A 27,617-nucleotide genomic window follows, 5' to 3' on the forward strand; every position below is an offset into this window, starting at 1 on the left:
CTTCTCCTTTAACTCGCCCGCGGGCGGTGGCCGCCGGCTCCGCCCGCGCCGGGGCCCCGCTGCAGGCCCCGCCTCCTCAGGCCCCTCCCACCACGGCGCGCGCGCCGGAGGGGGCGCTCCCCGCCGGCCCGGCCCGCCAGGCGGCCAGAAGGCGGCCCTGGAAGGCAGCCGCACCCCAGACGCCCCCGGGGTGCCTGGCCCGGACCCAGGCTCCGCCGCGGGCCCGGTTGCCGTCCCTTCGGCCAGCGAGCCCCTCGACCTGCACCTGGCCGCCCCCACCGGCGCCCCGCCCCGGTGCCGCCACCTGTGTGCTGGTGGGTGTGTCCCTCCACAGCTCCCTCCGGCAAAAGCCCCGCCCCCCGCCGTGTCGCCGCCGCGGCCGGGTGCGGGAGCGGGATCGAGGGCAGGGGCCGCTTCCCCGTGCCTGCCGGCCGCCAGGGGCGGGCTCCTGAGCTCGGCGGGTGGTGTGCGGGCAAGGGTGGCCTCGCCGGGGCTGAGGGGCCGTGGCGACACGATGGTGGCTCCCAGTGGCTTCGGGCCAGCTGCTGTCGGGCAGGAGGGCCGGCCCGGGCTGCGGCTGGGCGGCGCCTAGCGCCGCGTGGGCGGGCAGGGGCGATGCCCAAGGGACCGCGGGCCCCGGGCCCTGAAGCCTCCGGGGCCACGTCCCTGTGAGCCACGGGCCGGATCTTGGGCGGGGCGCCAAGCGCCGAAGGGTTCGCTGGGTCACGCCCGCCCTCGGCTGGGAGGGGGTGGCCAAACCCTCCGCCTCCGCCACCGCCCGGTACCCGAGACCTCCGTTCCCCCTGCCTGGGCGGGCGACGGGGTCCTGCCGGGGCGGGCTGACCGCCAGGCTGGCGGTGAGGCGCAAGCGCCAGCGAAAGTGGGCCTCAAGAGGCAGCCCGCCGTCCCCGCCCCCGTCTACGGCCATACCACCCTGAACGCGCCCGATCTCGTCTGATCTCGGAAGCTAAGCAGGGTCGGGCCTGGTTAGTACTTGGATGGGAGACCGCCTGGGAATACCGGGTGCTGTAGGCTTTTTGCCTCCCGCTCCGCCTTCTCCTTTAACTCGCCCGCGGGCGGTGGCCGCCGGCTCCGCCCGCGCCGGGGCCCCGCTGCAGGCCCCGCCTCCTCAGGCCCCTCCCACCACGGCGCGCGCGCCGGAGGGGGCGCTCCCCGCCGGCCCGGCCCTCCAGGCGGCCAGAAGGCGGCCCTGGAAGGCAGCCGCACCCCAGACGCCCCCGGGGTGCCTGGCCCGGACCCAGGCTCCGCCGCGGGCCCGGTTGCCGTCCCTTCGGCCAGCGAGCCCCTCGACCTGCACCTGGCCGCCCCCACCGGCGCCCCGCCCCGGTGCCGCCACCTGTGTGCCGGTGGGTGTGTCCCTCCACAGCTCCCTCCGGCAAAAGCCCCGCCCCCCGCCGTGTCGCCGCCGCGGCCGGGTGCGGGAGCGGGATCGAGGGCAGGGGCCGCTTCCCCGGGCCTGCCGGCCGCCAGGGGCGGGCTCCTGAGCTCGGCGGGTGGTGTGCGGGCAAGGGTGGCCTCGCCGGGGCTGAGGGGCCGTGGCGACACGATGGTGGCTCCCACTGGCTTCGGGCCAGCTGCTGTCGGGCAGGAGGGCCGGCCCGGACTGCGGCTGGGCGGCGCCTAGCGCCGCGTGGGCGGGCAGGGGCGATGCCCAAGGGGCCGCGGTCCCCGGGCCCTGAAGCCTCCGGGGCCACGTCCCTGTGAGCCACGGGCCGGATCTTGGGCGGGGCGCCAAGCGCCGAAGGGTTCGCTGGCTCACGCCCGCCCTCGGCTGGGAGGGGGTGGCCAAACCCTCCTCCTCCGCCACCGCCCGGTACCCGAGACCTCCGTTCCCCCTGCCTGGGCGGGCGACGGGGTCCTGCCGGGGCGGGCTGACCGCCAGGCTGGCGGTGAGGCGCAAGCGCCAGCGAAAGTGGGCCTCAAGAGGCAGCCCGCCGTCCCCGCCCCCGTCTACGGCCATACCACCCTGAACGCGCCCGATCTCGTCTGATCTCGGAAGCTAAGCAGGGTCGGGCCTGGTTAGTACTTGGATGGGAGACCGCCTGGGAATACCGGGTGCTGTAGGCTTTTTGCCTCCCGCTCCGCCTTCTCCTTTAACTCGCCCGCGGGCGGTGGCCGCCGGCTCCGCCCGCGCCGGGGCCCCGCTGCAGGCCCCGCCTCCTCAGGCCCCTCCCACCACGGCGCGCGCGCCGGAGGGGGCGCTCCCCGCCGGCCCGGCCCGCCAGGCGGCCAGAAGGCGGCCCTGGAAGGCAGCCGCACCCCAGACGCCCCCGGGGTGCCTGGCCCGGACCCAGGCTCCGCCGCGGGCCCGGTTGCCGTCCCTTCGGCCAGCGAGCCCCTCGACCTGCACCTGGCCGCCCCCACCGGCGCCCCGCCCCGGTGCCGCCACCTGTGTGCCGGTGGGTGTGTCCCTCCACAGCTCCCTCCGGCAAAAGCCCCGCCCCCCGCCGTGTCGCCGCCGCGGCCGGGTGCGGGAGCGGGATCGAGGGCAGGGGCCGCTTCCCCGGGCCTGCCGGCCGCCAGGGGCGGGCTCCTGAGCTCGGCGGGTGGTGTGCGGGCAAGGGTGGCCTCGCCGGGGCTGAGGGGCCGTGGCGACACGATGGTGGCTCCCAGTGGCTTCGGGCCAGCTGCTGTCGGGCAGGAGGGCCGGCCCGGACTGCGGCTGGGCGGCGCCTAGCGCCGCGTGGGCGGGCAGGGGCGATGCCCAAGGGGCCGCGGGCCCCGGGCCCTGAAGCCTCCGGGGCCACGTCCCTGTGAGCCACGGGCCGGATCTTGGGCGGGGCGCCAAGCGCCGAAGGGTTCGCTGGGTCACGCCCGCCCTCGGCTGGGAGGGGGTGGCCAAACCCTCCGCCTCCGCCACCGCCCGGTACCCGAGACCTCCGTTCCCCCTGCCTGGGCGGGCGACGGGGTCCTGCCGGGGCGGGCTGACCGCCAGGCTGGCGGTGAGGCGCAAGCGCCAGCGAAAGTGGGCCTCAAGAGGCAGCCCGCCGTCCCCGCCGCCGTCTACGGCCATACCACCCTGAACGCGCCCGATCTCGTCTGATCTCGGAAGCTAAGCAGGGTCGGGCCTGGTTAGTACTTGGATGGGAGACCGCCTGGGAATACCGGGTGCTGTAGGCTTTTTGCCTCCCGCTCCGCCTTCTCCTTTAACTCGCCCGCGGGCGGTGGCCGCCGGCTCCGCCCGCGCCGGGGCCCCGCTGCAGGCCCCGCCTCCTCCGGCCCCTCCCACCATGGGGCGCTCGCCGGAGGGGGCGCTCCCCGCCGGCCCGGCCCGCCAGGCGGCCAGAAGGCGGCCCTGGAAGGCAGCCGCACCCCAGACGCCCCCGGGGTGCCTGGCCCGGACCCAGGCTCCGCCGCGGGCCCGGTTGCCGTCCCTTCGGCCAGCGAGCCCCTCGACCTGCACCTGGCCGCCCCCACCGGCGCCCCGCCCCGGTGCCGCCACCTGTGTGCCGGTGGGTGTGTCCCTCCACAGCTCCCTCCGGCAAAAGCCCCGCCCCCCGCCGTGTCGCCGCCGCGGCCGGGTGCGGGAGCGGGATCGAGGGCAGGGGCCGCTTCCCCGTGCCTGCCGGCCGCCAGGGGCGGGCTCCTGAGCTCGGCGGGTGGTGTGCGGGCAAGGGTGGCCTCGCCGGGGCTGAGGGGCCGTGGCGACACGATGGTGGCTCCCACTGGCTTCGGGCCAGCTGCTGTCGGGCAGGAGGGCCGGCCCGGACTGCGGCTGGGCGGCGCCTAGCGCCGCGTGGGCGGGCAGGGGCGATGCCCAAGGGGCCGCGGGCCCCGGGCCCTGAAGCCTCCGGGGCCACGTCCCTGTGAGCCACGGGCCGGATCTTGGGCGGGGCGCCAAGCGCCGAAGGGTTCGCTGGGTCACGCCCGCCCTCGGCTGGGAGGGGGTGGCCAAACCCTCCGCCTCCGCCACCGCCCGGTACCCGAGACCTCCGTTCCCCCTGCCTGGGCGGGCGACGGGGTCCTGCCGGGGCGGGCTGACCGCCAGGCTGGCGGTGAGGCGCAAGCGCCAGCGAAAGTGGGCCTCAAGAGGCAGCCCGCCGTCCCCGCCCCCGTCTACGGCCATACCACCCTGAACGCGCCCGATCTCGTCTGATCTCGGAAGCTAAGCAGGGTCGGGCCTGGTTAGTACTTGGATGGGAGACCGCCTGGGAATACCGGGTGCTGTAGGCTTTTTGCCTCCCGCTCCGCCTTCTCCTTTAACTCGCCCGCGGGCGGTGGCCGCCGGCTCCGCCCGCGCCGGGGCCCCGCTGCAGGCCCCGCCTCCTCAGGCCCCTCGCACCACGGCGCGCGCGCCGGAGGGGGCGCTCCCCGCCGGCCCGGCCCGCCAGGCGGCCAGAAGGCGGCCCTGGAAGGCAGCCGCACCCCAGACGCCCCCGGGGTGCCTGGCCCGGACCCAGGCTCCGCCGCGGGCCCGGTTGCCGTCCCTTCGGCCAGCGAGCCCCTCGACCTGCACCTGGCCGCCCCCACCGGCGCCCCGCCCCGGTGCCGCCACCTGTGTGCCGGTGGGTGTGTCCCTCCACAGCTCCCTCCGGCAAAAGCCCCGCCCCCCGCCGTGTCGCCGCCGCGGCCGGGTGCGGGAGCGGGATCGAGGGCAGGGGCCGCTTCCCCGGGCCTGCCGGCCGCCAGGGGCGGGCTCCTGAGCTCGGCGGGTGGTGTGCGGGCAAGGGTGGCCTCGCCGGGGCTGAGGGGCCGTGGCGACACGATGGTGGCTCCCAGTGGCTTCGGGCCAGCTGCTGTCGGGCAGGAGGGCCGGCCCGGGCTGCGGCTGGGCGGCGCCTAGCGCCGCGTGGGCGGGCAGGGGCGATGCCCAAGGGACCGCGGGCCCCGGGCCCTGAAGCCTCCGGGGCCACGTCCCTGTGAGCGACGGGCCGGATCTTGGGCGGGGCGCCAAGCGCCGAAGGGTTCGCTGGGTCACGCCCGCCCTCGGCTGGGAGGGGGTGGCCAAACCCTCCGCCTCCGCCACCGCCCGGTACCCGAGACCTCCGTTCCCCCTGCCTGGGCGGGCGACGGGGTCCTGCCGGGGCGGGCTGACCGCCAGGCTGGCGGTGAGGCGCAAGTGCCAGCGAAAGTGGGCCTCAAGAGGCAGCCCGCCGTCCCCGCCCCCGTCTACGGCCATACCACCCTGAACGCGCCCGATCTCGTCTGATCTCGGAAGCTAAGCAGGGTCGGGCCTGGTTAGTACTTGGATGGGAGACCGCCTGGGAATACCGGGTGCTGTAGGCTTTTTGCCTCCCGCTCCGCCTTCTCCTTTAACTCGCCCGCGGGCGGTGGCCGCCGGCTCCGCCCGCGCCGGGGCCCCGCTGCAGGCCCCGCCTCCTCAGGCCCCTCCCACCACGGCGCGCGCGCCGGAGGGGGCGCTCCCCGACGGCCCGGCCCGCCAGGCGGCCAGAAGGCGGCCCTGGAAGGCAGCCGCACCCCAGACGCCCCCGGGGTGCCTGGCCCGGACCCAGGCTCCGCCGCGGGCCCGGTTGCCGTCCCTTCGGCCAGCGAGCCCCTCGACCTGCACCTGGCCGCCCCCACCGGCGCCCCGCCCCGGTGCCGCCACCTGTGTGCCGGTGGGTGTGTCCCTCCACAGCTCCCTCCGGCAAAAGCCCCGCCCCCCGCCGTGTCGCCGACGCGGCCGGGTGCGGGAGCGGGATCGAGGGCAGGGGCCGCTTCCCCGGGCCTGCCGGCCGCCAGGGGCGGGCTCCTGAGCTCGGCGGGTGGTGTGCGGGCAAGGGTGGCCTCGCCGGGGCTGAGGGGCCGTGGCGACACGATGGTGGCTCCCAGTGGCTTCGGGCCAGCTGCTGTCGGGCAGGAGGGCCGGCCCGGGCTGCGGCTCGGCGGCGCCTAGCGCCGCGTGGGCGGGCAGGGGCGATGCCCAAGGGACCGCGGGCCCCGGGCCCTGAAGCCTCCGGGGCCACGTCCCTGTGAGCGACGGGCCGGATCTTGGGCGGGGCGCCAAGCGCCGAAGGGTTCGCTGGCTCACGCCCGCCCTCGGCTGGGAGGGGGTGGCCAAACCCTCCGCCTCCGCCACCGCCCGGTACCCGAGACCTCCGTTCCCCCTGCCTGGGCGGGCGACGGGGTCCTGCCGGGGCGGGCTGACCGCCAGGCTGGCGGTGAGGCGCAAGCGCCAGCGAAAGTGGGCCTCAAGAGGCAGCCCGCCGTCCCCGCCCCCGTCTACGGCCATACCACCCTGAACGCGCCCGATCTCGTCTGATCTCGGAAGCTAAGCAGGGTCGGGTCTGGTTAGTACTTGGATGGGACACCGCCTGGGAATACCGGGTGCTGTAGGCTTTTTGCCTCCCGCTCCGCCTTCTCCTTTAACTCGCCCGCGGGCGGTGGCCGCCGGCTCCGCCCGCGCCGGGGCCCCGCTGCAGGCCCCGCCTCCTCAGGCCCCTCCCACCACGGCGCGCGCGCCGGAGGGGGCGCTCCCCGCCGGCCCGGCCCGCCAGGCGGCCAGAAGGCGGCCCTGGAAGGCAGCCGCACCCCAGACGCCCCCGGGGTGCCTGGCCCGGACCCAGGCTCCGCCGCGGGCCCTGTTGCCGTCCCTTCGGCCAGCGAGCCCCTCGACCTGCACCTGGCCGCCCCCACCGGCGCCCCGCCCCGGTGCCGCCACCTGTGTGCCGGTGGGTGTGTCCCTCCACAGCTCCCTCCGGCAAAAGCCCCGCCCCCCGCCGTGTCGCCGTCGCGGCCGGGTGCGGGAGCGGGATCGAGGGCAGGGGCCGCTTCCCCGGGCCTGCCGGCCGCCAGGGGCGGGCTCCTGAGCTCGGCGGGTGGTGTGCGGGCAAGGGTGGCCTCGCCGGGGCTGAGGGGCCGTGGCGACACGATGGTGGCTCCCACTGGCTTCGGGCCAGCTGCTGTCGGGCAGGAGGGCCGGCCCGGGCTGCGGCTGGGCGGCGCCTAGCGCCGCGTGGGCGGGCAGGGGCGATGCCCAAGGGACCGCGGGCCCCGGGCCCTGAAGCCTCCGGGGCCACGTCCCTGTGAGCGACGGGCCGGATCTTGGGCGGGGCGTCAAGCGCCGAAGGGTTCGCTGGGTCACGCCCGCCCTCGGCTGGGAGGGGGTGGCCAAACCCTCCGCCTCCGCCACCGCCCGGTACCCGAGACCTCCGTTCCCCCTGCCTGGGCGGGCGACGGGGTCCTGCCGGGGCGGGCTGACCGCCAGGCTGGCGGTGAGGCGCAAGCGCCAGCGAAAGTGGGCCTCAAGAGGCAGCCCGCCGTCCACGCCCCCGTCTACGGCCATACCACCCTGAACGCGCCCGATCTCGTCTGATCTCGGAAGCTAAGCAGGGTCGGGCCTGGTTAGTACTTGGATGGGAGACCGCCTGGGAATACCGGGTGCTGTAGGCTTTTTGCCTCCCGCTCCGCCTTCTCCTTTAACTCGCCCGCGGGCGGTGGCCGCCGGCTCCGCCCGCGCCGGGGCCCCGCTGCAGGCCCCGCCTCCTCAGGCCCCTCCCACCACGGCGCGCGCGCCGGAGGGGGCGCTCCCCGCCGGCCCGGCCCGCCAGGCGGCCAGAAGGCGGCCCTGGAAGGCAGCCGCACCCCAGACGCCCCCGGGGTGCCTGGCCCGGACCCAGGCTCCGCCGCGGGCCCGGTTGCCGTCCCTTCGGCCAGCGAGCCCCTCGACCTGCACCTGGCCGCCCCCACCGGCGCCCCGCCCCGGTGCCGCCACCTGTGTGCCGGTGGGTGTGTCCCTCCACAGCTCCCTCCGGCAAAAGCCCCGCCCCCCGCCGTGTCGCCGCCGCGGCCGGGTGCGGGAGCGGGATCGAGGGCAGGGGCCGCTTCCCCGGGCCTGCCGGCCTCCAGGGGCGGGCTCCTGAGCTCGGCGGGTGGTGTGCGGGCAAGGGTGGCCTCGCCGGGGCTGAGGGGCCGTGGCGACACGATGGTGGCTCCCAGTGGCTTCGGGCCAGCTGCTGTCGGGCAGGAGGGCTGGCCCGGGCTGCGGCTGGGCGGCGCCTAGCGCCGCGTGGGCGGGCAGGGGCGATGCCCAAGGGACCGCGGGCCCCGGGCCCTGAAGCCTCCGGGGCCACGTCCCTGTGAGCGACGGGCCGGATCTTGGGCGGGGCGCCAAGCGCCGAAGGGTTCGCTGGCTCACGCCCGCCCTCGGCTGGGAGGGGGTGGCCAAACCCTCCGCCTCCGCCACCGCCCGGTACCCGAGACCTCCGTTCCCCCTGCCTGGGCGGGCGACGGGGTCCTGCCGGGGCGGGCTGACCGCCAGGCTGGCGGTGAGGCGCAAGCGCCAGCGAAAGTGGGCCTCAAGAGGCAGCCCGCCGTCCCCGCCCCCGTCTACGGCCATACCACCCTGAACGCGCCCGATCTCGTCTGATCTCGGAAGCTAAGCAGGGTCGGGCCTGGTTAGTACTTGGATGGGAGACCGCCTGGGAATACCGGGTGCTGTAGGCTTTTTGCCTCCCGCTCCGCCTTCTCCTTTAACACGCCCGCGGGCGGTGGCCGCCGGCTCCGCCCGCGCCGGGGCCCCGCTGCAGGCCCCGCCTCCTCAGGCCCCTCCCACCACGGCGCGCGCGCCGGAGGGGGCGCTCCCCGACGGCCCGGCCCGCCGGGCGGCCAGAAGGCGGCCCTGGAAGGCAGCTGCACCCCAGACGCCCCCGGGGTGCCTGGCCCGGACCCAGGCTCCGCCGCGGGCCCGGTTGCCGTCCCTTCGGCCAGCGAGCCCCTCGACCTGCACCTGGCCGCCCCCACCGGCGCCCCGCCCCGGTGCCGCCACCTGTGTGCCGGTGGGTGTGTCCCTCCACAGCTCCCTCCGGCAAAAGCCCCGCCCCCCGCCGTGTCGCCGCCGCGGCCGGGTGCGGGAGCGGGATCGAGGGCAGGGGCCGCTTCCCCGGGCCTGCCGGCCTCCAGGGGCGGGCTCCTGAGCTCGGCGGGTGGTGTGCGGGCAAGGGTGGCCTCGCCGGGGCTGAGGGGCCGTGGCGACACGATGGTGGCTCCCACTGGCTTCGGGCCAGCTGCTGTCGGGCAGGAGGGCCGGCCCGGGCTGCGGCTGGGCGGCGCCTAGCGCCGCGTGGGCGGGCAGGGGCGATGCCCAAGGGACCGCGGGCCCCGGGCCCTGAAGCCTCCGGGGCCACGTCCCTGTGAGCGACGGGCCGGATCTTGGGCGGGGCGTCAAGCGCCGAAGGGTTCGCTGGGTCACGCCCGCCCTCGGCTGGGAGGGGGTGGCCAAACCCTCCGCCTCCGCCACCGCCCGGTACCCGAGACCTCCGTTCCCCCTGCCTGGGCGGGCGACGGGGTCCTGCCGGGGCGGGCTGACCGCCAGGCTGGCGGTGAGGCGCAAGCGCCAGCGAAAGTGGGCCTCAAGAGGCAGCCCGCCGTCCCCGCCCCCGTCTACGGCCATACCACCCTGAACGCGCCCGATCTCGTCTGATCTCGGAAGCTAAGCAGGGTCGGGCCTGGTTAGTACTTGGATGGGAGACCGCCTGGGAATACCGGGTGCTGTAGGCTTTTTGCCTCCCGCTCCGCCTTCTCCTTTAACTCGCCCGCGGGCGGTGGCCGCCGGCTCCGCCCGCGCCGGGGCCCCGCTGCAGGCCCCGCCTCCTCAGGCCCCTCCCACCACGGCGCGCGCGCCGGAGGGGGCGCTCCCCGCCGGCCCGGCCCGCCAGGCGGCCAGAAGGCGGCCCTGGAAGGCAGCCGCACCCCAGACGCCCCCGGGGTGCCTGGCCCGGACCCAGGCTCCGCCGCGGGCCCGGTTGCCGTCCCTTCGGCCAGCGAGCCCCTCGACCTGCACCTGGCCGCCCCCACCGGCGCCCCGCCCCGGTGCCGCCACCTGTGTGCCGGTGGGTGTGTCCCTCCACAGCTCCCTCCGGCAAAAGCCCCGCCCCCCGCCGTGTCGCCGCCGCGGCCGGGTGCGGGAGCGGGATCGAGGGCAGGGGCCGCTTCCCCGGGCCTGCCGGCCGCCAGGGGCGGGCTCCTGAGCTCGGCGGGTGGTGTGCGGGCAAGGGTGGCCTCGCCGGGGCTGAGGGGCCGTGGCGACACGATGGTGGCTCCCACTGGCTTCGGGCCAGCTGCTGTCGGGCAGGAGGGCCGGCCCGGACTGCGGCTGGGCGGCGCCTAGCGCCGCGTGGGCGGGCAGGGGCGATGCCCAAGGGGCCGCGGTCCCCGGGCCCTGAAGCCTCCGGGGCCACGTCCCTGTGAGCCACGGGCCGGATCTTGGGCGGGGCGCCAAGCGCCGAAGGGTTCGCTGGCTCACGCCCGCCCTCGGCTGGGAGGGGGTGGCCAAACCCTCCGCCTCCGCCACCGCCCGGTACCCGAGACCTCCGTTCCCCCTGCCTGGGCGGGCGACGGGGTCCTGCCGGGGCGGGCTGACCGCCAGGCTGGCGGTGAGGCGCAAGCGCCAGCGAAAGTGGGCCTCAAGAGGCAGCCCGCCGTCCCCGCCCCCGTCTACGGCCATACCACCCTGAACGCGCCCGATCTCGTCTGATCTCGGAAGCTAAGCAGGGTCGGGCCTGGTTAGTACTTGGATGGGAGACCGCCTGGGAATACCGGGTGCTGTAGGCTTTTTGCCTCCCGCTCCGCCTTCTCCTTTAACTCGCCCGCGGGCGGTGGCCGCCGGCTCCGCCCGCGCCGGGGCCCCGCTGCAGGCCCCGCCTCCTCAGGCCCCTCCCACCACGGCGCGCGCGCCGGAGGGGGCGCTCCCCGACGGCCCGGCCCGCCAGGCGGCCAGAAGGCGGCCCTGGAAGGCAGCCGCACCCCAGACGCCCCCGGGGTGCCTGGCCCGGACCCAGGCTCCGCCGCGGGCCCGGTTGCCGTCCCTTCGGCCAGCGAGCCCCTCGACCTGCACCTGGCCGCCCCCACCGGCGCCCCGCCCCGGTGCCGCCACCTGTGTGCCGGTGGGTGTGTCCCTCCACAGCTCCCTCCGGCAAAAGCCCCGCCCCCCGCCGTGTCGCCGCCGCGGCCGGGTGCGGGAGCGGGATCGAGGGCAGGGGCCGCTTCCCCGGGCCTGCCGGCCTCCAGGGCCGGGCTCCTGAGCTCGGCGGGTGGTGTGCGGGCAAGGGTGGCCTCGCCGGGGCTGAGGGGCCGTGGCGACACGATGGTGGCTCCCACTGGCTTCGGGCCAGCTGCTGTCGGGCAGGAGGGCCGGCCCGGGCTGCGGCTGGGCGGCGCCTAGCGCCGCGTGGGCGGGCAGGGGCGATGCCCAAGGGACCGCGGGCCCCGGGCCCTGAAGCCTCCGGGGCCACGTCCCTGTGAGCGACGGGCCGGATCTTGGGCGGGGCGTCAAGCGCCGAAGGGTTCGCTGGGTCACGCCCGCCCTCGGCTGGGAGGGGGTGGCCAAACCCTCCGCCTCCGCCACCGCCCGGTACCCGAGACCTCCGTTCCCCCTGCCTGGGCGGGCGACGGGGTCCTGCCGGGGCGGGCTGACCGCCAGGCTGGCGGTGAGGCGCAAGCGCCAGCGAAAGTGGGCCTCAAGAGGCAGCCCGCCGTCCCCGCCCCCGTCTACGGCCATACCACCCTGAACGCGCCCGATCTCGTCTGATCTCGGAAGCTAAGCAGGGTCGGGCCTGGTTAGTACTTGGATGGGAGACCGCCTGGGAATACCGGGTGCTGTAGGCTTTTTGCCTCCCGCTCCGCCTTCTCCTTTAACTCGCCCGCGGGCGGTGGCCGCCGGCTCCGCCCGCGCCGGGGCCCCGCTGCAGGCCCCGCCTCCTCAGGCCCCTCCCACCACGGCGCGCGCGCCGGAGGGGGCGCTCCCCGCCGGCCCGGCCCGCCAGGCGGCCAGAAGGCGGCCCTGGAAGGCAGCCGCACCCCAGACGCCCCCGGGGTGCCTGGCCCGGACCCAGGCTCCGCCGCGGGCCCGGTTGCCGTCCCTTCGGCCAGCGAGCCCCTCGACCTGCACCTGGCCGCCCCCACCGGCGCCCCGCCCCGGTGCCGCCACCTGTGTGCCGGTGGGTGTGTCCCTCCACAGCTCCCTCCGGCAAAAGCCCCGCCCCCCGCCGTGTCGCCGCCGCGGCCGTGTGCGGGAGCGGGATCGAGGGCAGGGGCCGCTTCCCCGGGCCTGCCGGCCGCCAGGGGCGGGCTCCTGAGCTCGGCGGGTGGTGTGCGGGCAAGGGTGGCCTCGCCGGGGCTGAGGGGCCGTGGCGACACGATGGTGGCTCCCAGTGGCTTCGGGCCAGCTGCTGTCGGGCAGGAGGGCCGGCCCGGGCTGCGGCTGGGCGGCGCCTAGCGCCGCGTGGGCGGGCAGGGGCGATGCCCAAGGGACCGCGGGCCCCGGGCCCTGAAGCCTCCGGGGCCACGTCCCTGTGAGCCACGGGCCGGATCTTGGGCGGGGCGCCAAGCGCCGAAGGGTTCGCTGGGTCACGCCCGCCCTCGGCTGGGAGGGGGTGGCCAAACCCTCCGCCTCCGCCACCGCCCGGTACCCGAGACCTCCGTTCCCCCTGCCTGGGCGGGCGACGGGGTCCTGCCGGGGCGGGCTGACCGCCAGGCTGGCGGTGAGGCGCAAGCGCCAGCGAAAGTGGGCCTCAAGAGGCAGCCCGCCGTCCCCGCCCCTGTCTACGGCCATACCACCCTGAACGCGCAAGATCTCGTCTGATCTCGGAAGCTAAGCAGGGTCGGGCCTGGTTAGTACTTGGATGGGAGACCGCCTGGGAATACCGGGTGCTGTAGGCTTTTTGCCTCCCGCTCCGCCTTCTCCTTTAACTCGCCCGCGGGCGGTGGCCGCCGGCTCCGCCCGCGCCGGGGCCCCGCTGCAGGCCCCGCCTCCTCAGGCCCCTCCCACCACGGCGCGCGCGCCGGAGGGGGCGCTCCCCGCCGGCCCGGCCCGCCAGGCGGCCAGAAGGCGGCCCTGGAAGGCAGCCGCACCCCAGACGCCCCCGGGGTGCCTGGCCCGGACCCAGGCTCCGCCGCGGGCCCGGTTGCCGTCCCTTCGGCCAGCGAGCCCCTCGACCTGCACCTGGCCGCCCCCACCGGCGCCCCGCCCCGGTGCCGCCACCTGTGTGCCGGTGGGTGTGTCCCTCCACAGCTCCCTCCGGCAAAAGCCCCGCCCCCCGCCGTGTCGCCGCCGCGGCCGGGTGCGGGAGCGGGATCGAGGGCAGGGGCCGCTTCCCCGGGCCTGCCGGCCGCCAGGGGCGGGCTCCTGAGCTCGGCGGGTGGTGTGCGGGCAAGGGTGGCCTCGCCGGGGCTGAGGGGCCGTGGCGACACGATGGTGGCTCCCACTGGCTTCGGGCCAGCTGCTGTCGGGCAGGAGGGCCGGCCCGGACTGCGGCTGGGCGGTGCCTAGCGCCGCGTGGGCGGGCAGGGGCGATGCCCAAGGGGCCGCGGTCCCCGGGCCCTGAAGCCTCCGGGGCCACGTCCCTGTGAGCCACGGGCCGGATCTTGGGCGGGGCGCCAAGCGCCGAAGGGTTCGCTGGCTCACGCCCGCCCTCGGCTGGGAGGGGGTGGCCAAACCCTCCGCCTCCGCCACCGCCCGGTACCCGAGACCTCCGTTCCCCCTGCCTGGGCGGGCGACGGGGTCCTGCCGGGGCGGGCTGACCGCCAGGCTGGCGGTGAGGCGCAAGCGCCAGCGAAAGTGGGCCTCAAGAGGCAGCCCGCCGTCCCCGCCCCCGTCTACGGCCATACCACCCTGAACGCGCCCGATCTCGTCTGATCTCGGAAGCTAAGCAGGGTCGGGTCTGGTTAGTACTTGGATGGGACACCGCCTGGGAATACCGGGTGCTGTAGGCTTTTTGCCTCCCGCTCCGCCTTCTCCTTTAACTCGCCCGCGGGCGGTGGCCGCCGGCTCCGCCCGCGCCGGGGCCCCGCTGCAGGCCCCGCCTCCTCAGGCCCCTCCCACCACGGCGCGCGCGCCGGAGGGGGCGCTCCCCGACGGCCCGGCCCGCCAGGCGGCCAGAAGGCGGCCCTGGAAGGCAGCCGCACCCCAGACGCCCCCGGGGTGCCTGGCCCGGACCCAGGCTCCGCCGCGGGCCCGGTTGCCGTCCCTTCGGCCAGCGAGCCCCTCGACCTGCACCTGGCCGCCCCCACCGGCGCCCCGCCCCGGTGCCGCCACCTGTGTGCCGGTGGGTGTGTCCCTCCACAGCTCCCTCCGGCAAAAGCCCCGCCCCCCGCCGTGTCGCCGCCGCGGCCGGGTGCGGGAGCGGGATCGAGGGCAGGGGCCGCTTCCCCGGGCCTGCCGGCCGCCAGGGGCGGGCTCCTGAGCTCGGCGGGTGGTGTGCGGGCAAGGGTGGCCTCGCCGGGGCTGAGGGGCCGTGGCGACACGATGGTGGCTCCCACTGGCTTCGGGCCAGCTGCTGTCGGGCAGGAGGGCCGGCCCGGACTGCGGCTGGGCGGTGCCTAGCGCCGCGTGGGCGGGCAGGGGCGATGCCTAAGGGGCCGCGGTCCCCGGGCCCTGAAGCCTCCGGGGCCACGTCCCTGTGAGCCACGGGCCGGATCTTGGGCGGGGCGCCAAGCGCCGAAGGGTTCGCTGGCTCACGCCCGCCCTCGGCTGGGAGGGGGTGGCCAAACCCTCCGCCTCCGCCACCGCCCGGTACCCGAGACCTCCGTTCCCCCTGCCTGGGCGGGCGACGGGGTCCTGCCGGGGCGGGCTGACCGCCAGGCTGGCGGTGAGGCGCAAGCGCCAGCGAAAGTGGGCCTCAAGAGGCAGCCCGCCGTCCCCGCCCCCGTCTACGGCCATACCACCCTGAACGCGCCCGATCTCGTCTGATCTCGGAAGCTAAGCAGGGTCGGGTCTGGTTAGTACTTGGATGGGAGACCGCCTGGGAATACCGGGTGCTGTAGGCTTTTTGCCTCCCGCTCCGCCTTCTCCTTTAACTCGCCCGCGGGCGGTGGCCGCCGGCTCCGCCCGCGCCGGGGCCCCGCTGCAGGCCCCGCCTCCTCAGGCCCCTCCCACCACGGCGCGCGCGCCGGAGGGGGCGCTCCCCGCCGGCCCGGGCCGCCAGGCGGCCAGAAGGCGGCCCTGGAAGGCAGCCGCACCCCAGACGCCCCCGGGGTGCCTGGCCCGGACCCAGGCTCCGCCGCGGGCCCGGTTGCCGTCCCTTCGGCCAGCGAGCCCCTCGACCTGCACCTGGCCGCCCCCACCGGCGCCCCGCCCCGGTGCCGCCACCTGTGTGCCGGTGGGTGTGTCCCTCCACAGCTCCCTCCAGCAAAAGCCCCGCCCCCCGCCGTGTCGCCGCCGCGGCCGGGTGCGGGAGCGGGATCGAGGGCAGGGGCCGCTTCCCCGGGCCTGCCGGCCGCCAGGGGCGGGCTCCTGAGCTCGGCGGGTGGTGTGCGGGCAAGGGTGGCCTCGCCGGGGCTGAGGGGCCGTGGCGACACGATGGTGGCTCCCACTGGCTTCGGGCCAGCTGCTGTCGGGCAGGAGGGCCGGCCCGGGCTGCGGCTGGGCGGCGCCTAGCGCCGCGTGGGCGGGCAGGGGCGATGCCCAAGGGGCCGCGGGCCCCGGGCCCTGAAGCCTCCGGGGCCACGTCCCTGTGAGCGACGGGCCGGATCTTGGGCGGGGCGCCAAGCGCCGAAGGGTTCGCTGGCTCACGCCCACCCTCGGCTGGGAGGGGGTGGCCAAACCCTCCGCCTCCGCCACCGCCCGGTACCCGAGACCTCCGTTCCCCCTGCCTGGGCGGGCGACGGGGTCCTGCCGGGGCGGGCTGACCGCCAGGCTGGCGGTGAGGCGCAAGCGCCAGCGAAAGTGGGCCTCAAGAGGCAGCCCGCCGTCCCCGCCCCCGTCTACGGCCATACCACCCTGAACGCGCCCGATCTCGTCTGATCTCGGAAGCTAAGCAGGGTCGGGCCTGGTTAGTACTTGGATGGGAGACCGCCTGGGAATACCGGGTGCTGTAGGCTTTTTGCCTCCCGCTCCGCCTTCTCCTTTAACTCGCCCGCGGGCGGTGGCCGCCGGCTCCGCCCGCGCCGGGGCCCCGCTGCAGGCCCCGCCTCCTCAGGCCCCTCCCACCACGGCGCGCGCGCCGGAGGGGGCGCTCCCCGCCGGCCCGGCCCGCCAGGCGGCCAGAAGGCGGCCCTGGAAGGCAGCCGCACCCCAGACGCCCCCGGGGTGCCTGGCCCGGACCCAGGCTCCGCCGCGGGCCCGGTTGCCGTCCCTTCGGCCAGCGAGCCCCTCGACCTGCACCTGGCCGCCCCCACCGGCGCCCCGCCCCGGTGCCGCCACCTGTGTGCCGGTGGGTGTGTCCCTCCACAGCTCCCTCCGGCAAAAGCCCCGCCCCCCGCCGTGTCGCCGCCGCGGCCGTGTGCGGGAGCGGGATCGAGGGCAGGGGCCGCTTCCCCGGGCCTGCCGGCCGCCAGGGGCGGGCTCCTGAGCTCGGCGGGTGGTGTGCGGGCAAGGGTGGCCTCGCCGGGGCTGAGGGGCCGTGGCGACACGATGGTGGCTCCCAGTGGCTTCGGGCCAGCTGCTGTCGGGCAGGAGGGCCGGCCCGGGCTGCGGCTGGGCGGCGCCTAGCGCCGCGTGGGCGGGCAGGGGCGATGCCCAAGGGACCGCGGGCCCCGGGCCCTGAAGCCTCCGGGGCCACGTCCCTGTGAGCCACGGGCCGGATCTTGGGCGGGGCGCCAAGCGCCGAAGGGTTCGCTGGGTCACGCCCGCCCTCGGCTGGGAGGGGCTGGCCAAACCCTCCGCCTCCGCCACCGCCCGGTACCCGAGACCTCCGTTCCCCCTGCCTGGGCGGGCGACGGGGTCCTGCCGGGGCGGGCTGACCGCCAGGCTGGCGGTGAGGCGCAAGCGCCAGCGAAAGTGGGCCTCAAGAGGCAGCCCGCCGTCCCCGCCCCTGTCTACGGCCATACCACCCTGAACGCGCAAGATCTCGTCTGATCTCGGAAGCTAAGCAGGGTCGGGCCTGGTTAGTACTTGGATGGGAGACCGCCTGGGAATACCGGGTGCTGTAGGCTTTTTGCCTCCCGCTCCGCCTTCTCCTTTAACTCGCCCGCGGGCGGTGGCCGCCGGCTCCGCCCGCGCCGGGGCCCCGCTGCAGGCCCCGCCTCCTCAGGCCCCTCCCACCACGGCGCGCGCGCCGGAGGGGGCGCTCCCCGCCGGCCCGGCCCGCCAGGCGGCCAGAAGGCGGCCCTGGAAGGCAGCCGCACCCCAGACGCCCCCGGGGTGCCTGGCCCGGACCCAGGCTCCGCCGCGGGCCCGGTTGCCGTCCCTTCGGCCAGCGAGCCCCTCGACCTGCACCTGGCCGCCCCCACCGGCGCCCCGCCCCGGTGCCGCCACCTGTGTGCCGGTGGGTGTGTCCCTCCACAGCTCCCTCCGGCAAAAGCCCCGCCCCCCGCCGTGTCGCCGCCGCGGCCGGGTGCGGGAGCGGGATCGAGGGCAGGGGCCGCTTCCCCGGGCCTGCCGGCCGCCAGGGGCGGGCTCCTGAGCTCGGCGGGTGGTGTGCGGGCAAGGGTGGCCTCGCCGGGGCTGAGGGGCCGTGGCGACACGATGGTGGCTCCCACTGGCTTCGGGCCAGCTGCTGTCGGGCAGGAGGGCCGGCCCGGACTGCGGCTGGGCGGCGCCTAGCGCCGCGTGGGCGGGCAGGGGCGATGCCCAAGGGGCCGCGGTCCCCGGGCCCTGAAGCCTCCGGGGCCACGTCCCTGTGAGCCACGGGCCGGATCTTGGGCGGGGCGCCAAGCGCCGAAGGGTTCGCTGGCTCACGCCCGCCCTCGGCTGGGAGGGGGTGGCCAAACCCTCCGCCTCCGCCACCGCCCGGTACCCGAGACCTCCGTTCCCCCTGCCTGGGCGGGCGACGGGGTCCTGCCGGGGCGGGCTGACCGCCAGGCTGGCGGTGAGGCGCAAGCGCCAGCGAAAGTGGGCCTCAAGAGGCAGCCCGCCGTCCCCGCCCCCGTCTACGGCCATACCACCCTGAACGCGCCCGATCTCGTCTGATCTCGGAAGCTAAGCAGGGTCGGGTCTGGTTAGTACTTGGATGGGAGACCGCCTGGGAATACCGGGTGCTGTAGGCTTTTTGCCTCCCGCTCCGCCTTCTCCTTTAACTCGCCCGCGGGCGGTGGCCGCCGGCTCCGCCCGCGCCGGGGCCCCGCTGCAGGCCCCGCCTCCTCAGGCCCCTCCCACCACGGCGCGCGCGCCGGAGGGGGCGCTCCCCGCCGGCCCGGCCCGCCAGGCGGCCAGAAGGCGGCCCTGGAAGGCAGCCGCACCCCAGACGCCCCCGGGGTGCCTGGCCCGGACCCAGGCTCCGCCGCGGGCCCGGTTGCCGTCCCTTCGGCCAGCGAGCCCCTCGACCTGCACCTGGCCGCCCCCACCGGCGCCCCGCCCCGGTGCCGCCACCTGTGTGCCGGTGGGTGTGTCCCTCCACAGCTCCCTCCGGCAAAAGCCCCGCCCCCCGCCGTGTCGCCGCCGCGGCCGGGTGCGGGAGCGGGATCGAGGGCAGGGGCCGCTTCCCCGGGCCTGCCGGCCGCCAGGGGCGGGCTCCTGAGCTCGGCGGGTGGTGTGCGGGCAAGGGTGGCCTCGCCGGGGCTGAGGGGCCGTGGCGACACGATGGTGGCTCCCACTGGCTTCGGGCCAGCTGCTGTCGGGCAGGAGGGCCGGCCCGGGCTGCGGCTGGGCGGCGCCTAGCGCCGCGTGGGCGGGCAGGGGCGATGCCCAATGGGCCGCGGGCCCCGGGCCCTGAAGCCTCCGGGGCCACGTCCCTGTGAGCGACGGGCCGGATCTTGGGCGGGGCGCCAAGCGCCGAAGGGTTCGCTGGGTCACGCCCGCCCTCGGCTGGGAGGGGGTGGCCAAACCCTCCGCCTCCCCCACCGCCCAGTACCCGAGACCTCCGTTCCCCCTGCCTGGGCGGGCGACGGGGTCCTGCCGGGGCGGGCTGACCGCCAGGCTGGCGGTGAGGCGCAAGCGCCAGCGAAAGTGGGCCTCAAGAGGCAGCCCGCCGTCCCCGCCCCCGTCTACGGCCATACCACCCTGAACGCGCCCGATCTCGTCTGATCTCGGAAGCTAAGCAGGGTCGGGCCTGGTTAGTACTTGGATGGGAGACCGCCTGGGAATACCGGGTGCTGTAGGCTTTTTGCCTCCCGCTCCGCCTTCTCCTTTAACTCGCCCGCGGGCGGTGGCCGCCGGCTCCGCCCGCGCCGGGGCCCCGCTGCAGGCCCCGCCTCCTCAGGCCCCTCCCACCACGGCGCGCGCGCCGGAGGGGGCGCTCCCCGCCGGCCCGGCCCGCCAGGCGGCCAGAAGGCGGCCCTGGAAGGCAGCCGCACCCCAGACGCCCCCGGGGTGCCTGGCCCGGACCCAGGCTCCGCCGCGGGCCCGGTTGCCGTCCCTTCGGCCAGCGAGCCCCTCGACCTGCACCTGGCCGCCCCCACCGGCGCCCCGCCCCGGTGCCGCCACCTGTGTGCCGGTGGGTGTGTCCCTCCACAGCTCCCTCCGGCAAAAGCCCCGCCCCCCGCCGTGTCGCCGCCGCGGCCGGGTGCGGGAGCGGGATCGAGGGCAGGGGCCGCTTCCCCGGGCCTGCCGGCCGCCAGGGGCGGGCTCCTGAGCTCGGCGGGTGGTGTGCGGGCAAGGGTGGCCTCGCCGGGGCTGAGGGGCCGTGGCGACACGATGGTGGCTCCCAGTGGCTTCGGGCCAGCTGCTGTCGGGCAGGAGGGCCGGCCCGGGCTGCGGCTCGGCGGCGCCTAGCGCCGCGTGGGCGGGCAGGGGCGATGCCCAAGGGACCGCGGGCCCCGGGCCCTGAAGCCTCCGGGGCCACGTCCCTGTGAGCGACGGGCCGGATCTTGGGCGGGGCGCCAAGCGCCGAAGGGTTCGCTGGCTCACGCCCGCCCTCGGCTGGGAGGGGGTGGCCAAACCCTCCGCCTCCGCCACCGCCCGGTACCCGAGACCTCCGTTCCCCCTGCCTGGGCGGGCGACGGGGTCCTGCCGGGGCGGGCTGACCGCCAGGCTGGCGGTGAGGCGCAAGCGCCAGCGAAAGTGGGCCTCAAGAGGCAGCCCGCCGTCCCCGCCCCCGTCTACGGCCATACCACCCTGAACGCGCCCGATCTCGTCTGATCTCGGAAGCTAAGCAGGGTCGGGTCTGGTTAGTACTTGGATGGGAGACCGCCTGGGAATACCGGGTGCTGTAGGCTTTTTGCCTCCCGCTCCGCCTTCTCCTTTAACTCGCCCGCGGGCGGTGGCCGCCGGCTCCGCCCGCGCCGGGGCCCCGCTGCAGGCCCCGCCTCCTCAGGCCCCTCCCACCACGGCGCGCGCGCCGGAGGGGGCGCTCCCCGCGGGCCCGGCCCGCCAGGCGGCCAGAAGGCGGCCCTGGAAGGCAGCCGCACCCCAGACGCCCCCGGGGTGCCTGGCCCGGACCCAGGCTCCGCCGCGGGCCCTGTTGCCGTCCCTTCGGCCAGCGAGCCCCTCGACCTGCACCTGGCCGCCCCCACCGGCGCCCCGCCCCGGTGCCGCCACCTGTGTGCCGGTGGGTGTGTCCCTCCACAGCTCCCTCCGGCAAAAGCCCCGCCCCCCGCCGTGTCGCCGTCGCGGCCGGGTGCGGGAGCGGGATCGAGGGCAGGGGCCGCTTCCCCGGGCCTGCCGGCCGCCAGGGGCGGGCTCCTGAGCTCGGCGGGTGGTGTGCGGGCAAGGGTGGCCTCGCCGGGGCTGAGGGGCCGTGGCGACACGATGGTGGCTCCCAGTGGCTTCGGGCCAGCTGCTGTCGGGCAGGAGGGCCGGCCCGGGCTGCGGCTCGGCGGCGCCTAGCGCCGCGTGGGCGGGCAGGGGCGATGCCCAAGGGACCGCGGGCCCTGGGCCCTGAAGCCTCCTGGGCCACGTCCCTGTGAGCGACGGGCCGGATCTTGGGCGGGGCGCCAAGCGCCGAAGGGTTCGCTGGCTCACGCCCGCCCTCGGCTGGGAGGGGGTGGCCAAACCCTCCGCCTCCGCCACCGCCCGGTACCCGAGACCTCCGTTCCCCCTGCCTGGGCGGGCGACGGGGTCCTGCCGGGGCGGGCTGACCGCCAGGCTTGCGGTGAGGCGCAAGCGCCAGCGAAAGTGGGCCTCAAGAGGCAGCCCGCCGTCCCCGCCCCCGTCTACGGCCATACCACCCTGAACGCGCCCGATCTCGTCTGATCTCGGAAGCTAAGCAGGGTCGGGTCTGGTTAGTACTTGGATGGGACACCGCCTGGGAATACCGGGTGCTGTAGGCTTTTTGCCTCCCGCTCCGCCTTCTCCTTTAACTCGCCCGCGGGCGGTGGCCGCCGGCTCCGCCCGCGCCGGGGCCCCGCTGCAGGCCCCGCCTCCTCAGGCCCCTCCCACCACGGCGCGCGCGCCGGAGGGGGCGCTCCCCGCCGGCCCGGCCCGCCAGGCGGCCAGAAGGCGGCCCCGGAAGGCAGCCGCACCCCAGACGCCCCCGGGGTGCCTGGCCCGGACCCAGGCTCCGCCGCGGGCCCGGTTGCCGTCCCTTCGGCCAGCGAGCCCCTCGACCTGCACCTGGCCGCCCCCACCGGCGCCCCGCCCCGGTGCCGCCACCTGTGTGCCGGTGGGTGTGTCCCTCCACAGCTCCCTCCGGCAAAAGCCCCGCCCCCCGCCGTGTCGCCGCCGCGGCCGGGTGCGGGAGCGGGATCGAGGGCAGGGGCCGCTTCCCCGGGCCTGCCGGCCGCCAGGGGCGGGCTCCTGAGCTCGGCGGGTGGTGTGCGGGCAAGGGTGGCCTCGCCGGGGCTGAGGGGCCGTGGCGACACGATGGTGGCTACCAGTGGCTTCGGGCCAGCTGCTGTCGGGCAGGAGGGCCGGCCCGGGCTGCGGCTGGGCGGCGCCTAGCGCCGCGTGGGCGGGCAGGGGCGATGCCCAAGGGGCCGCGGGCCCCGGGCCCTGAAGCCTCCGGGGCCACGTCCCTGTGAGCCACGGGCCGGATCTTGGGCGGGGCGCCAAGCGCCGAAGGGTTCGCTGGGTCACGCCCGCCCTCGGCTGGGAGGGGGTGGCCAAACCCTCCGCCTCCGCCACCGCCCGGTACCCGAGACCTCCGTTCCCCCTGCCTGGGCGGGCGACGGGGTCCTGCCGGGGCGGGCTGACCGCCAGGCTGGCGGTGAGGCGCAAGCGCCAGCGAAAGTGGGCCTCAAGAGGCAGCCCGCCGTCCCCGCCCCCGTCTACGGCCATACCACCCTGAACGCGCCCGATCTCGTCTGATCTCGGAAGCTAAGCAGGGTCGGGCCTGGTTACTACTTGGATGGGAGACCGCCTGGGAATACCGGGTGCTGTAGGCTTTTTGCCTCCCGCTCCGCCTTCTCCTTTAACTCGCCCGCGGGCGGTGGCCGCCGGCTCCGCCCGCGCCGGGGCCCTGCTGCAGGCCCCGCCTCCTCAGGCCCCTCCCACCACGGCGCGCGCGCCGGAGGGGGCGCTCCCCGCCGGCCCGGCCCGCCAGGCGGCCAGAAGGCGGCCCTGGAAGGCAGCCGCACCCCAGACGCCCCCGGGGTGCCTGGCCCGGACCCAGGCTCCGCCGCGGGCCCGGTTGCCGTCCCTTCGGCCAGCGAGCCCCTCGACCTGCACCTGGCCGCCCCCACCGGCGCCCCGCCCCGGTGCCGCCACCTGTGTGCCAGTGGGTGTGTCCCTCCACAGCTCCCTCCGGCAAAAGCCCCGCCCCCCGCCGTGTCGCCACCGCGGCCGGGTGCGGGAGCGGGATCGAGGGCAGGGGCCGCTTCCCCGGGCCTGCCGGCCGCCAGGGGCGGGCTCCTGAGCTCGGCGGGTGGTGTGCGGGCAAGGGTGGCCTCGCCGGGGCTGAGGGGCCGTGGCGACACGATGGTGGCTCCCACTGGCTTCGGGCCAGCTGCTGTCGGGCAGGAGGGCCGGCCCGGACTGCGGCTGGGCGGCGCCTAGCGCCGCGTGGGCGGGCAGGGGCGATGCCCAAGGGGCCGCGGTCCCCGGGCCCTGAAGCCTCCGGGGCCACGTCCCTGTGAGCCACGGGCCGGATCTTGGGCGGGGCGCCAAGCGCCGAAGGGTTCGCTGGCTCACGCCCGCCCTCGGCTGGGAGGGGGTGGCCAAACCCTCCGCCTCCGCCACCGCCCGGTACCCGAGACCTCCGTTCCCCCTGCCTGGGCGGGCGACGGGGTCCTGCCGGGGCGGGCTGACCGCCAGGCTGGCGGTGAGGCGCAAGCGCCAGCGAAAGTGGGCCTCAAGAGGCAGCCCGCCGTCCCCGCCCCCGTCTACGGCCATACCACCCTGAACGCGCCCGATCTCGTCTGATCTCGGAAGCTAAGCAGGGTCGGGTCTGGTTAGTACTTGGATGGGACACCGCCTGGGAATACCGGGTGCTGTAGGCTTTTTGCCTCCCGCTCCGCCTTCTCCTTTAACTCGCCCGCGGGCGGTGGCCGCCGGCTCCGCCCGCGCCGGGGCCCCGCTGCAGGCCCCGCCTCCTCAGGCCCCTCCCACCACGGCGCGCGCGCCGGAGGGGGCGCTCCCCGCCGGCCCGGCCCGCCAGGCGGCCAGAAGGCGGCCCTGGAAGGCAGCCGCACCCCAGACGCCCCCGGGGTGCCTGGCCCGGACCCAGGCTCCGCCGCGGGCCCGGTTGCCGTCCCTTCGGCCAGCGAGCCCCTCGACCTGCACCTGGCCGCCCCCACCGGCGCCCCGCCCCGGTGCCGCCACCTGTGTGCCGGTGGGTGTGTCCCTCCACAGCTCCCTCCGGCAAAAGCCCCGCCCCCCGCCGTGTCGCCGCCGCGGCCGGGTGCGGGAGCGGGATCGAGGGCAGGGGCCGCTTCCCCGGGCCTGCCGGCCGCCAGGGGAGGGCTCCTGAGCTCGGCGGGTGGTGTGCGGGCAAGGGTGGCCTCGCCGGGGCTGAGGGGCCGTGGCGACACGATGGTGGCTCCCAGTGGCTTCGGGCCAGCTGCTGTCGGGCAGGAGGGCCGGCCCGGGCTGCGGCTGGGCGGCGCCTAGCGCCGCGTGGGCGGGCAGGGGCGATGCCCAAGGGACCGCGGGCCCCGGGCCCTGAAGCCTCCGGGGCCACGTCCCTGTGAGCGACGGGCCGGATCTTGGGCGGGGCGCCAAGCGCCGAAGGGTTCGCTGGCTCACGCCCGCCCTCGGCTGGGAGGGGGTGGCCAAACCCTCCGCCTCCGCCACCGCCCGGTACCCGAGACCTCCGTTCCCCCTGCCTGGGCGGGCGACGGGGTCCTGCCGGGGCGGGCTGACCGCCAGGCTGGCGGTGAGGCGCAAGCGCCAGCGAAAGTGGGCCTCAAGAGGCAGCCCGCCGTCCCCGCCCCCGTCTACGGCCATACCACCCTGAACGCGCCCGATCTCGTCTGATCTCGGAAGCTAAGCAGGGTCGGGCCTGGTTAGTACTTGGATGGGAGACCGCCTGGGAATACCGGGTGCTGTAGGCTTTTTGACTCCCGCTCCGCCTTCTCCTTTAACTCGCCCGCGGGCGGTGGCCGCCGGCTCCGCCCGCGCCGGGGCCCCGCTGCAGGCCCCGCCTCCTCAGGCCCCTCCCACCACGGCGCGCGCGCCGGAGGGGGCGCTCCCCGCCGGCCCGGCCCGCCAGGCGGCCAGAAGGCGGCCCCGGAAGGCAGCCGCACCCCAGACGCCCCCGGGGTGCCTGGCCCGGACCCAGGCTCCGCCGCGGGCCCGGTTGCCGTCCCTTCGGCCAGCGAGCCCCTCGACCTGCACCTGGCCGCCCCCACCGGCGCCCCGCCCCGGTGCCGCCACCTGTGTGCCGGTGGGTGTGTCCCTCCACAGCTCCCTCCGGCAAAAGCCCCGCCCCCCGCCGTGTCGCCGCCGCGGCCGGGTGCGGGAGCGGGATCGAGGGCAGGGGCCGCTTCCCCGGGCCTGCCGGCCGCCAGGGGCGGGCTCCTGAGCTCGGCGGGTGGTGTGCGGGCAAGGGTGGCCTCGCCGGGGCTGAGGGGCCGTGGCGACACGATGGTGGCTCCCAGTGGCTTCGGGCCAGCTGCTGTCGGGCAGGAGGGCCGGCCCGGGCTGCGGCTCGGCGGCGCCTAGCGCCGCGTGGGCGGGCAGGGGCGATGCCCAAGGGACCGCGGGCCCTGGGCCCTGAAGCCTCCTGGGCCACGTCCCTGTGAGCGACGGGCCGGATCTTGGGCGGGGCGCCAAGCGCCGAAGGGTTCGCTGGCTCACGCCCGCCCTCGGCTGGGAGTGGGTGGCCAAACCCTCCGCCTCCGCCACCGCCCGGTACCCGAGACCTCCGTTCCCCCTGCCTGGGCGGGCGACGGGGTCCTGCCGGGGCGGGCTGACCGCCAGGCTTGCGGTGAGGCGCAAGCGCCAGCGAAAGTGGGCCTCAAGAGGCAGCCCGCCGTCCCCGCCCCCGTCTACGGCCATACCACCCTGAACGCGCCCGATCTCGTCTGATCTCGGAAGCTAAGCAGGGTCGGGTCTGGTTAGTACTTGGATGGGACACCGCCTGGGAATACCGGGTGCTGTAGGCTTTTTGCCTCCCGCTCCGCCTTCTCCTTTAACTCGCCCGCGGGCGGTGGCCGCCGGCTCCGCCCGCGCCGGGGCCCCGCTGCAGGCCCCGCCTCCTCAGGCCCCTCCCACCACGGCGCGCGCGCCGGAGGGGGCGCTCCCCGACGGCCCGGCCCGCCAGGCGGCCAGAAGGCGGCCCTGGAAGGCAGCCGCACCCCAGACGCCCCCGGGGTGCCTGGCCCGGACCCAGGCTCCGCCGCGGGCCCGGTTGCCGTCCCTTCGGCCAGCGAGCCCCTCGACCTGCACCTGGCCGCCCCCACCGGCGCCCCGCCCCGGTGCCGCCACCTGTGTGCCGGTGGGTGTGTCCCTCCACAGCTCCCTCCGGCAAAAGCCCCGCCCCCCGCCGTGTCGCCGCCGCGGCCGGGTGCGGGAGCGGGATCGAGGGCAGGGGCCGCTTCCCCGGGCCTGCCGGCCGCCAGGGGCGGGCTCCTGAGCTCGGCGGGTGGTGTGCGGGCAAGGGTGGCCTCGCCGGGGCTGAGGGGCCGTGGCGACACGATGGTGGCTCCCACTGGCTTCGGGCCAGCTGCTGTCGGGCAGGAGGGCCGGCCCGGACTGCGGCTGGGCGGCGCCTAGCGCCGCGTGGGCGGGCAGGGGCGATGCCCAAGGGGCCGCGGGCCCCGGGCCCTGAAGCCTCCGGGGCCACGTCCCTGTGAGCGACGGGCCGGATCTTGGGCGGGGCGCCAAGCGCCGAAGGGTTCGCTGGCTCACGCCCGCCCTCGGCTGGGAGGGGGTGGCCAAACCCTCCGCCTCCGCCACCGCCCGGTACCCGAGACCTCCGTTCCCCCTGCCTGGGCGGGCGACGGGGTCCTGCCGGGGCGGGCTGACCGCCAGGCTGGCGGTGAGGCGCAAGCGCCAGCGAAAGTGGGCCTCAAGAGGCAGCCCGCCGTCCCCGCCCCCGTCTACGGCCATACCACCCTGAACGCGCCCGATCTCGTCTGATCTCGGAAGCTAAGCAGGGTCGGGCCTGGTTAGTACTTGGATGGGAGACCGCCTAGGAATACCGGGTGCTGTAGGCTTTTTGCCTCCCGCTCCGCCTTCTCCTTTAACTCGCCCGCGGGCGGTGGCCGCCGGCTCCGCCCGCGCCGGGGCCCCGCTGCAGGCCCCGCCTCCTCAGGCCCCTCCCACCACGGCGCGCGCGCCGGAGGGGGCGCTCCCCGCCGGCCCGGCCCGCCAGGCGGCCAGAAGGCGGCCCTGGAAGGCAGCCGCACCCCAGACGCCCCCGGGGTGCCTGGCCCGGACCCAGGCTCCGCCGCGGGCCCGGTTGCCGTCCCTTCGGCCAGCGAGCCCCTCGACCTGCACCTGGCCGCCCCCACCGGCGCCCCGCCCCGGTGCCGCCACCTGTGTGCCGGTGGGTGTGTCCCTCCACAGCTCCCTCCGGCAAAAGCCCCGCCCCCCGCCGTGTCGCCGCCGCGGCCGGGTGCGGGAGCGGGATCGAGGGCAGGGGCCGCTTCCCCGGGCCTGCCGGCCGCCAGGGGCGGGCTCCTGAGCTCGGCGGGTGGTGTGCGGGCAAGGGTGGCCTCGCCGGGGCTGAGGGGCCGTGGCGACACGATGGTGGCTCCCACTGGCTTCGGGCCAGCTGCTGTCGGGCAGGAGGGCCGGCCCGGACTGCGGCTGGGCGGCGCCTAGCGCCGCGTGGGCGGGCAGGGGCGATGCCCAAGGGACCGCGGGCCCCGGGCCCTGAAGCCTCCGGGGCCACGTCCCTGTGAGCGACGGGCCGGATCTTGGGCGGGGCGCCAAGCGCCGAAGGGTTCGCTGGCTCACGCCCGCCCTCGGCTGGGAGGGGGTGGCCAAACCCTCCGCCTCCGCCACCGCCCGGTACCCGAGACCTCCGTTCCCCCTGCCTGGGCGGGCGACGGGGTCCTGCCGGGGCGGGCTGACCGCCAGGCTGGCGGTGAGGCGCAAGCGCCAGCGAAAGTGGGCCTCAAGAGGCAGCCCGCCGTCCCCGCCCCCGTCTACGGCCATACCACCCTGAACGCGCCCGATCTCGTCTGATCTCGGAAGCTAAGCAGGGTCGGGCCTGGTTAGTACTTGGATGGGAGACCGCCTGGGAATACCGGGTGCTGTAGGCTTTTTGCCTCCCGCTCCGCCTTCTCCTTTAACTCGCCCGCGGGCGGTGGCCGCCGGCTCCGCCCGCGCCGGGGCCCCGCTGCAGGCCCCGCCTCCTCAGGCCCCTCCCACCACGGCGCGCGCGCCGGAGGGGGCGCTCCCCGCCGGCCCGGCCCGCCAGGCGGCCAGAAGGCGGCCCTGGAAGGCAGCCGCACCCCAGACGCCCCCGGGGTGCCTGGCCCGGACCCAGGCTCCGCCGCGGGCCCGGTTGCCGTCCCTT

The 27,617-nt window shown here is 77.2% G+C and overlaps 26 non-coding genes across 26 annotated transcripts; all 26 read left to right on the forward strand.

Moving 5' to 3' along the window:
- The first annotated feature begins 916 nt into the window (after nt 1-916).
- LOC149746546 (5S ribosomal RNA) lies at nt 917-1,035 on the forward strand. Its single transcript, XR_016389536.1, has one exon. It is a non-coding gene; the product is annotated as a 5S ribosomal RNA (ribosomal RNA).
- Nucleotides 1,036-1,969: 934 nt separating this feature from the next.
- Nucleotides 1,970-2,088, forward strand: LOC149746547 (5S ribosomal RNA). The gene has a single exon (XR_016389537.1). It is a non-coding gene; the product is annotated as a 5S ribosomal RNA (ribosomal RNA).
- Nucleotides 2,089-3,022: 934 nt separating this feature from the next.
- On the forward strand, nt 3,023-3,141 carry LOC149746548 (5S ribosomal RNA). Its single transcript, XR_016389538.1, has one exon. It is a non-coding gene; the product is annotated as a 5S ribosomal RNA (ribosomal RNA).
- A 934-nt stretch (nt 3,142-4,075) lies between these two features.
- On the forward strand, nt 4,076-4,194 carry LOC149746549 (5S ribosomal RNA). Its single transcript, XR_016389540.1, has one exon. It is a non-coding gene; the product is annotated as a 5S ribosomal RNA (ribosomal RNA).
- A 934-nt stretch (nt 4,195-5,128) lies between these two features.
- Nucleotides 5,129-5,247, forward strand: LOC149746550 (5S ribosomal RNA). Its single transcript, XR_016389541.1, has one exon. It is a non-coding gene; the product is annotated as a 5S ribosomal RNA (ribosomal RNA).
- Nucleotides 5,248-6,181: 934 nt separating this feature from the next.
- LOC149746551 (5S ribosomal RNA) lies at nt 6,182-6,300 on the forward strand. The gene has a single exon (XR_016390175.1). It is a non-coding gene; the product is annotated as a 5S ribosomal RNA (ribosomal RNA).
- A 934-nt stretch (nt 6,301-7,234) lies between these two features.
- Nucleotides 7,235-7,353, forward strand: LOC149746552 (5S ribosomal RNA). The gene has a single exon (XR_016389542.1). It is a non-coding gene; the product is annotated as a 5S ribosomal RNA (ribosomal RNA).
- Nucleotides 7,354-8,287: 934 nt separating this feature from the next.
- LOC149746553 (5S ribosomal RNA) lies at nt 8,288-8,406 on the forward strand. Its single transcript, XR_016389543.1, has one exon. It is a non-coding gene; the product is annotated as a 5S ribosomal RNA (ribosomal RNA).
- Nucleotides 8,407-9,340: 934 nt separating this feature from the next.
- On the forward strand, nt 9,341-9,459 carry LOC149746554 (5S ribosomal RNA). Its single transcript, XR_016389544.1, has one exon. It is a non-coding gene; the product is annotated as a 5S ribosomal RNA (ribosomal RNA).
- A 934-nt stretch (nt 9,460-10,393) lies between these two features.
- On the forward strand, nt 10,394-10,512 carry LOC149746555 (5S ribosomal RNA). The gene has a single exon (XR_016389545.1). It is a non-coding gene; the product is annotated as a 5S ribosomal RNA (ribosomal RNA).
- A 934-nt stretch (nt 10,513-11,446) lies between these two features.
- Nucleotides 11,447-11,565, forward strand: LOC149746556 (5S ribosomal RNA). Its single transcript, XR_016389546.1, has one exon. It is a non-coding gene; the product is annotated as a 5S ribosomal RNA (ribosomal RNA).
- Nucleotides 11,566-12,499: 934 nt separating this feature from the next.
- LOC149746557 (5S ribosomal RNA) lies at nt 12,500-12,618 on the forward strand. The gene has a single exon (XR_016390382.1). It is a non-coding gene; the product is annotated as a 5S ribosomal RNA (ribosomal RNA).
- Nucleotides 12,619-13,552: 934 nt separating this feature from the next.
- Nucleotides 13,553-13,671, forward strand: LOC149746558 (5S ribosomal RNA). The gene has a single exon (XR_016390176.1). It is a non-coding gene; the product is annotated as a 5S ribosomal RNA (ribosomal RNA).
- A 934-nt stretch (nt 13,672-14,605) lies between these two features.
- LOC149746559 (5S ribosomal RNA) lies at nt 14,606-14,724 on the forward strand. The gene has a single exon (XR_016389918.1). It is a non-coding gene; the product is annotated as a 5S ribosomal RNA (ribosomal RNA).
- Nucleotides 14,725-15,658: 934 nt separating this feature from the next.
- LOC149746560 (5S ribosomal RNA) lies at nt 15,659-15,777 on the forward strand. The gene has a single exon (XR_016389547.1). It is a non-coding gene; the product is annotated as a 5S ribosomal RNA (ribosomal RNA).
- Nucleotides 15,778-16,711: 934 nt separating this feature from the next.
- Nucleotides 16,712-16,830, forward strand: LOC149746561 (5S ribosomal RNA). Its single transcript, XR_016390383.1, has one exon. It is a non-coding gene; the product is annotated as a 5S ribosomal RNA (ribosomal RNA).
- Nucleotides 16,831-17,764: 934 nt separating this feature from the next.
- LOC149746562 (5S ribosomal RNA) lies at nt 17,765-17,883 on the forward strand. The gene has a single exon (XR_016389919.1). It is a non-coding gene; the product is annotated as a 5S ribosomal RNA (ribosomal RNA).
- A 934-nt stretch (nt 17,884-18,817) lies between these two features.
- LOC149746563 (5S ribosomal RNA) lies at nt 18,818-18,936 on the forward strand. Its single transcript, XR_016389548.1, has one exon. It is a non-coding gene; the product is annotated as a 5S ribosomal RNA (ribosomal RNA).
- A 934-nt stretch (nt 18,937-19,870) lies between these two features.
- LOC149746564 (5S ribosomal RNA) lies at nt 19,871-19,989 on the forward strand. Its single transcript, XR_016389920.1, has one exon. It is a non-coding gene; the product is annotated as a 5S ribosomal RNA (ribosomal RNA).
- Nucleotides 19,990-20,923: 934 nt separating this feature from the next.
- LOC149746565 (5S ribosomal RNA) lies at nt 20,924-21,042 on the forward strand. The gene has a single exon (XR_016390177.1). It is a non-coding gene; the product is annotated as a 5S ribosomal RNA (ribosomal RNA).
- Nucleotides 21,043-21,976: 934 nt separating this feature from the next.
- Nucleotides 21,977-22,095, forward strand: LOC149746566 (5S ribosomal RNA). Its single transcript, XR_016390182.1, has one exon. It is a non-coding gene; the product is annotated as a 5S ribosomal RNA (ribosomal RNA).
- Nucleotides 22,096-23,029: 934 nt separating this feature from the next.
- On the forward strand, nt 23,030-23,148 carry LOC149746567 (5S ribosomal RNA). Its single transcript, XR_016390178.1, has one exon. It is a non-coding gene; the product is annotated as a 5S ribosomal RNA (ribosomal RNA).
- Nucleotides 23,149-24,082: 934 nt separating this feature from the next.
- Nucleotides 24,083-24,201, forward strand: LOC149746568 (5S ribosomal RNA). The gene has a single exon (XR_016389549.1). It is a non-coding gene; the product is annotated as a 5S ribosomal RNA (ribosomal RNA).
- Nucleotides 24,202-25,135: 934 nt separating this feature from the next.
- On the forward strand, nt 25,136-25,254 carry LOC149746569 (5S ribosomal RNA). Its single transcript, XR_016390179.1, has one exon. It is a non-coding gene; the product is annotated as a 5S ribosomal RNA (ribosomal RNA).
- A 934-nt stretch (nt 25,255-26,188) lies between these two features.
- Nucleotides 26,189-26,307, forward strand: LOC149746570 (5S ribosomal RNA). The gene has a single exon (XR_016389907.1). It is a non-coding gene; the product is annotated as a 5S ribosomal RNA (ribosomal RNA).
- Nucleotides 26,308-27,241: 934 nt separating this feature from the next.
- On the forward strand, nt 27,242-27,360 carry LOC149746571 (5S ribosomal RNA). The gene has a single exon (XR_016389551.1). It is a non-coding gene; the product is annotated as a 5S ribosomal RNA (ribosomal RNA).
- The last annotated feature ends 257 nt before the right edge of the window (nt 27,361-27,617 follow it).

This window comes from Delphinapterus leucas, chromosome 19 (assembly GCF_059928025.1).
Source record: "Delphinapterus leucas isolate spDelLeu-1000000601 "Yukka" chromosome 19, BTC_Dleu_Yukka2, whole genome shotgun sequence".
NCBI classification, from domain to species: Eukaryota; Metazoa; Chordata; class Mammalia; order Artiodactyla; family Monodontidae; genus Delphinapterus; species Delphinapterus leucas.